The sequence below is a fragment of the Aplysia californica genome, unplaced genomic scaffold (assembly GCF_000002075.1).
Source record: "Aplysia californica isolate F4 #8 unplaced genomic scaffold, AplCal3.0 scaffold00128, whole genome shotgun sequence".
Lineage (NCBI taxonomy): Eukaryota > Metazoa > Mollusca > Gastropoda > Aplysiida > Aplysiidae > Aplysia > Aplysia californica.
The window spans coordinates 140,197-146,844 of NW_004797398.1; the positions used below are offsets into that span (position 1 = coordinate 140,197).

At 38.9% G+C, this 6,648-nt stretch overlaps 1 long non-coding RNA gene across 1 annotated transcript in view; it reads right to left on the minus strand.

Annotated features, from left to right (window-relative positions):
• Positions 1–4,049: 4,049 nt before the first annotated feature.
• The window catches only part of LOC118477534, a 3,671-nt gene continuing 1,072 nt past the window's right edge, over positions 4,050–6,648 (minus strand). Inside the window, exon 2 of the long non-coding RNA XR_004858446.1 lies at positions 4,050–5,335. This is a non-coding gene — a long non-coding RNA (uncharacterized LOC118477534). The remainder of the gene's footprint in view (positions 5,336–6,648) is intronic.

The window sequence follows — 6,648 nt, forward strand, 5'->3', positions numbered from 1 at the left end:
TCTTACACATTTGATCTTAATGAAAATACAATAGTGCAACACTATGTTCCAAGTTATTGGTTCCTGCAAAGTTTCATATTTCTTCATTGGGTAGTTTCTGAGAATATATTGTTCGCAAAATTTGGCCTTAGCTCCATTAGTAGTAAGATTATTATTATACGAAAACACAATTTTTTTGCTCCTATTTCTTCTCACTGTATTTAATGATTGTCCAGCATTTATAGTCGTATACAAAAGTAGACTACACATAACATATGGCATAACCTTTTAGAATTAGCCAATCAGACTGGAAAAATCAATCAAAAAGGAATAAATTAGGAAAAAGCGCTCAGAAATATTAAAAACATATTTGCAAAGAACAATTTTCTATGTCCTAGACACGAAAAAAACTACTTCAGCTAACGACGTTTCTTTTCCCGAGAAATTATAGCAATTTCTGACGCCTGGGGGGCATCTTGATTGAATCTTTTCTAAAAACGTAATGGGAACGATGCAATTGAAAATGTACTATAGAACAGGACATGAAAGTCTCGACCGATGATTCTACTCTACGCAGCAACGCTCTGTACTATTTATCCTTTAACTGCTCTTCATTTACTTTGGTCTTTGTTATACCGATCGAATATATTATGACAGAAAATATTCTTTCCACTCTCGTAGCTTTGATATAGCCAGAACTATATTTAATTTCTTTTTACAAAACTATAAAAAAATCAATACTAAAAGATCTGATACTGTATGTTCGACACAAATTGCATCATTTAGAAAACTGACTTTTTCAACTATGCTTTTTTTGGCCCATTCAGACTAAGTGGTGTACAGCATTCCAGCAGACAGAAGGAGATACTCATAAAAATGGGATACACTCAAGGGAATCAAACTCGTGTCTTTTTCGTGCGACGGGTACTAAACTAACCATTAAACCACAGACACAAGAAAAACAGCAAAGACCTCACCTTAAGAAGCCTGAAAAAATATGAAACGAAAGGTTAGCTCGTATTATTGATATAAAAATACCTCTACGCCTGCAAAAGAAACAATAAGTCCACTGGGATTGACATCTGAGCACGAGGACATTTGTTTGAAGATTGTTGATGAAAAAAATGAACCCCAGGATGGATAAAAATTTAAGGAGAAACAAGTAGCAATTCAACAGATTTCTGGCCCCAAGAACCTCGGTTTGAATAAACACAGTAGGGAAGGTCATTAGACTTTCTCCAGCAAGTACGAGCGTGGATGAAGATGCTTTATGCTGTAAAGAGGGAGAAGGAAGGGCGGAAAAAGATTTCGATAGACGTACATCTCACATCGGCATCTTAGTTTATTCATGTTTATCTACCCTGGAAAAGTCTGCTCGTGATTAAAGAAAGACGTGCTTTTTCATGGATATTTCGTTCGTTTAAAAAGTTGTGCAACTTTCCCTTTCCAAACTATAGCTATCAATAAAAGCGTTCGATTAGATTTTTTTTCATCCAGGTCACTCTTTGCATTCTGATGTATGTGGTTTATGAAAAGTTATGTTGATTTTCTATTTTCAAGACCAAACAAACTATGTGTTCATTATTTCACGCTTTATGCACGTAATGCAACTGATCACACTGGGATACACCATTATGTGTGGTTTCAGGGACGAAAAACCTCACAAGGGTCACCTTCGTAAAGGTGTTCATAATGAGACTCAACGAGAAGTCGTCGACTTCTGTTTTGACATGCAAACCTGTTTCTCGGCAAACAGAACGGCAGGTCGATATGTAAAAGCTAGTCCAAATTTCAAAGATAAGATTTTGGGATTCTGTCATCCTCTTTTCAGGAATAACTAAAAGCAGTCAATAATTAAAATTTGACAAAATAGTTTTAGACCTAGATCTATGTAATCTGTTTCATTGGGGTTCTCCTTTAGGATGCCAGTTTTCATTCTAGAGCTAAAAAATGAAGAGTACATTGCACATTGCGTCTTGTATGGGTCTAACCCCTTTAGGCACTGTAAGGTTATTTACAAGGCAGGATCTTCAAATTAAACACTCATCTCTGACGTACCAATTCAAAGGGTCGAGAGCTACAGACTTCAATATAAGTTAAGAACAACTTGCAAACACTCTGAGCGGCCTTCTTGGGTCGACCTGCACGTGGGCGTTCTTGGACTGATCCAGTGGCTTGATGGCGCTACCTCAAGCGGACAATGACAGAGTGTAACACTGCAAACCTTCTGGCAACTTCTTTGGCTCCAACGCCATCCTGCAGGAATGCCATAGCTCTGACACGATCAAAGTCTCTTAGCTTTCGTCTTGGTGGCATGTTGATGCGATTCTGGATTTTGCGCAAGCGGCGTCTTATATTGCCACCAAGGTGAGCACAGTTCGAGACCTTATGTCCGTTTATGACGTGCACTAGATATTTTATTGATGAATGTCCGTGGTGTGGCACACAAGTCGATAAAAACAGCAACTTTGGCTAAAGTTCCCCGAGGATTTCCATGCAGCACGTGATGGGTTTGCCCCTTTTGGAAGCATTACAGGTACGCATTGATAACCCATTAACATTGTCTGAGCAAAAAAATTCTGAAACATTCCTTGCTGTCTTTTTTCGGATTAAAAAAAAATCAGGGCTGTCTGTCAAGGTGGTACTTAACTTATGTTGAAGTCTGTATGTGAAACAGCCTCCTCCCTCCTCAAGCAACCAAAGCTGAGAATACCACGTTTTAGATTCGAGCTTGGACTGTCCGTACCTTTGTTTATCATGACAATGAAGAAAAAGTAAGCCAGAAGTCAACTTATGAAAGTCTCAAGGATAATCATGGCGATCTTTTCACTGCTGTTCGGGCATTGAACGGCCTGTTCAATTTTATTTTTATTTTGACTTTACAATTTGCAATTTCACTGCAGAAATTAAAACGCTTTGTCTTTCAAGACACCTTCATCGAGGGTCTATTAAGAATAACCGAAAGAGCAGACCTACGACGCAGTGTATGTACCCCTTTTAAGAACACCAATTTACCTACGTTTATTTCTACATTTGATGTTCAGTTTAGAATGTTACTACAATCTAATTTGCTCCAATGGAACAAAGCGACCGCTTTTAATGATTTGTCTACTAGAGTCTTTAAGAGAAGTTATCCATTACTATTATTCACTACCGTACGTTTCCCAAGACAAGGAAGTCAATCACCTGCGCTCTATACCACGCAATTTACTTGTACAAGAGCGGTTTGTAGCTAGACAAATGAGCAACACATGACAAAGTTCCCCGGGGGTGTCTTTTACGTCTTTCGTTGATTTGTTCGGGGCGAAAAAAAAATAATTTAAATAAAATTGCTTTAATATAATCACATGGCAGAATGTGCAGAAAGTAGGTCTTGCGTGAAAAGGAGATGTTTACATGATCCTGGTTACTCTTTTGCACTGGCCTCTTTGGTGTAGCAGTTCATCAAATTTGCCATCGTATGCAAAGACGCGAGTTCGATTTACCAGTGCCAAGAGGTTGGGTTTTTTAAAATCGAGTATTCCCGTCTGTGTGCTGTAATGTTGTATCCCTCTCAACCCCGGTTGACCTTGATAAGCAGGATCGAAGCTCACCTTCTTAGTGATCACTTAGAAGTCGGGCTTCGATCTTGGTCGATCATGCTTGTTAGGGTCAATAGAGGTGTATACATTGTGTCAATGTGGTTGTATAAAGGGCTTACTTTAGGTTTAGTTTACTAAAATAAACACCTTTTCTACGGGTTGGTTCTACTCTTGTGATTTTTTTTTCTACAAAACTTTGTAGGCATGGAATCTATCACGGCCAACAGGAGACAGACATTCCTTCATGATGTAAAGAATCTTTTATGTCGTCCCATCATGGACGTGTTAAGGTATGGCAAAGTAAACCCACAGACTCGTGAATGCACGCATAATAATAGACGCAGCTGTATTCTTTAGCCAGCGCCTGCACGTACACACACACAGACACACACACATACACGCACACACAAAGACACACACACACACACACACACACACACACACACACACACACACACACACACACACAAAACACACACACACATCTCGCGAGAGAGGTATTTACAGATTTATTTATAAACACGAATGTATTCTTGTATCACAACCACATACACATACACGCACACACACGAAGCTTATGATAACACACTGACGTATAAAAGCGCACTGGCGCTCTAGTGCACTGGACAGATGCAAAACGACGATCTGCTTCTCTCACATACTGCATTTCTGTGACTTTTCACCACTCCCACTTACGTCTCTCCAGGTCGTTCATTATCATGGGCGTCAATGTTATCCTGTCAATCTTCCTTCCCACTCCTATGCTTTCTTTCCATCCTCCTTCTCCCAGACCTATCTTTATGGCCCTGATTTTTTCCTTTTTTTCTTTTTTCTTTTTGGCACTAACGTCCCCGCCCTCATTATTATCGCCTCTCTCTTCCCTTGTTTGTCCCTCCCCCCACAACCAACCTTCTTAAAAAGCCCCCTGTATTTCCACTCCCGAAATTTCCAACTGCTGATTTTGTTGAGCTTAAGATTTCTGTGGTTTAAGCCTTACTGTAGTTTGGACGAAGATCCACGTTAAGTGAGTTGCGTAAAAAAAGAAGGGGAAAAAACAACAAAGAACAAAAAGCGTGCAAGTACCATGGTTACTATAAGATTTTAATCTTGCAACATTACTTTATAGTGTTTATCCAACGAATATTTACCTCATTTTTGTGCTCATCAAGTGCCTTAATTCTAGACTTTCTAAAAATTATGATTTCTTATGACAAGAAAAAGGTCAGAGATAGAAGCGGTAAAAATAGTTCGCTTGAAGGTGTAAAATGTTAATCGAAGGGTATTATTATTATTATCAGCTTTCCCTGTTCCGCAAATAGCAACGAAGCTTCTAGTTTTTAGAAAGTCTCTAGCATTAAAGCTATGCATCAAATGTGTGGAGATACCCCCCCCCCTTTCCAAAAAAAAAGGCAAGGAAAAAACCCACCAGGGTTCCTGATTTATAGCCCAGCTGTAGCAAAGAGATCTTCATTTTCTCCGTTTAAAAAATCGTGCTATTCCTCAAAGCATATATACACAGATTTCAATCTTTCCATAAACGCTGTTTGAACCTCTCCAACTGCTGCCATTCTTGTCTGTTTTAATGGCCGACTCTTCTCGAGCGAGTTCCCTGGTCTGCGCAGAGTATCACAACTGCATAGTCTTGAACCCCCCAAGTGCTTGGAGACCACGTTCGGGATGTTAAATCTGCTGTGGGATCGCATCAGATATCTGCATTCCTGCGAGGGCGGGTGAATGAGTCCAGCGGAGTCCCGCTTCCAAACACGAGAGCGCAGCTGTTACCAAAAAAAAAAAGAAGAAGAACATTGCGTTGTATGTTTCCTTTTAAACGTAGTTTACACTGAAATGCTTACCTATGATTTGTACTGGGGATGGTCGTTGTTCAGGGTTTATGTTTTCGGATAGTAAAAAATCGTGTGTGGTACTTTCAGAGATATTAACTTTAATTTGCGCTCATGATGTAGCAATAGTAGGTTACCTGTAATAATAGTCTTAATGTTGCCCTATTCGATATTATTTCATGACAGCTCTGAAATATTGACAGGATTTTGTTTTAAGGTGATACGCCGCAATATAACTTGGATTGTTATTTTATGAATTGTGAAAACTGTTTATAAGAAAAATTCCATTGACCCACATAACTTCTCCATGAACACTAGAAATCTAATTGTTGCTTTTCTATATTTTAGATACCAATTTTATGCTCTATCCCCTTCAAAAGGTAAACACTGAATATAAATGAAGAGAGATATTCTCTTGAAAATGGCAAATCGTTGCAGCTATGTGGCCTTCTCGTAAATTACTCAAAAATTGTTTGGCTAATTCCGCCTTTAAAAAGGTTCAAAGGGGTATTCCTTTTTACACGGAGACAGGTGATTACTTCCAAGCACGCATCCAATTCTTTAACAAAGCAACCTCTCTGAATACTGCACCGAGGTAATAAATAGAGCTTAGCGATGTCATGATATGACGCCCATTTCTCGTCACCAGTGCACTTCTAAACGGGGAATAAAATAGCAGAGCAGCTATTTCTCACACTTCAGCAAAAAGAACTCTGGCCAAGAACGTGGTTTTTCGCTTAAGTTAAAAGGTATCGCTGCCCTGTTTACGTTAATCAGTATTATTGATATCAGTCGCTTTTTGCCCAGGGTCCAATGTCATACGCTCACATGTCTGTCTGGAAGATTATGATAAATATGAGAAGAGATTTGAACTTAAACATGTGATAATCATAATGCGATGTTTTTCGGAAATTGATTAGGCAGTGAGCATGTTATTTGACCCTCAAACAATATTCTTTCTAGAACGGCACCTTTTTTTCTAAACAAACAGTTATCGAGGTAAACGGAATGGCAAAATTTCTGCCAACTCAATATGGAAGGTAAACAGACTGCGAACCGTTCAGCCAATGCAAAGTCAAAAACTTTACTACAGAAATGTAAATAAGGACGGACAGTTTGCTAGTCCAGATAAATGTTGTGTTAGTTATAGCTAACACTGAAGTATGATTCACATATATATTGTACTATGTGGTATTTCTGTTTAAATCGTCTCTTTCTCTTTCTCTCTCCCTCTCTCTCTCTCTCTC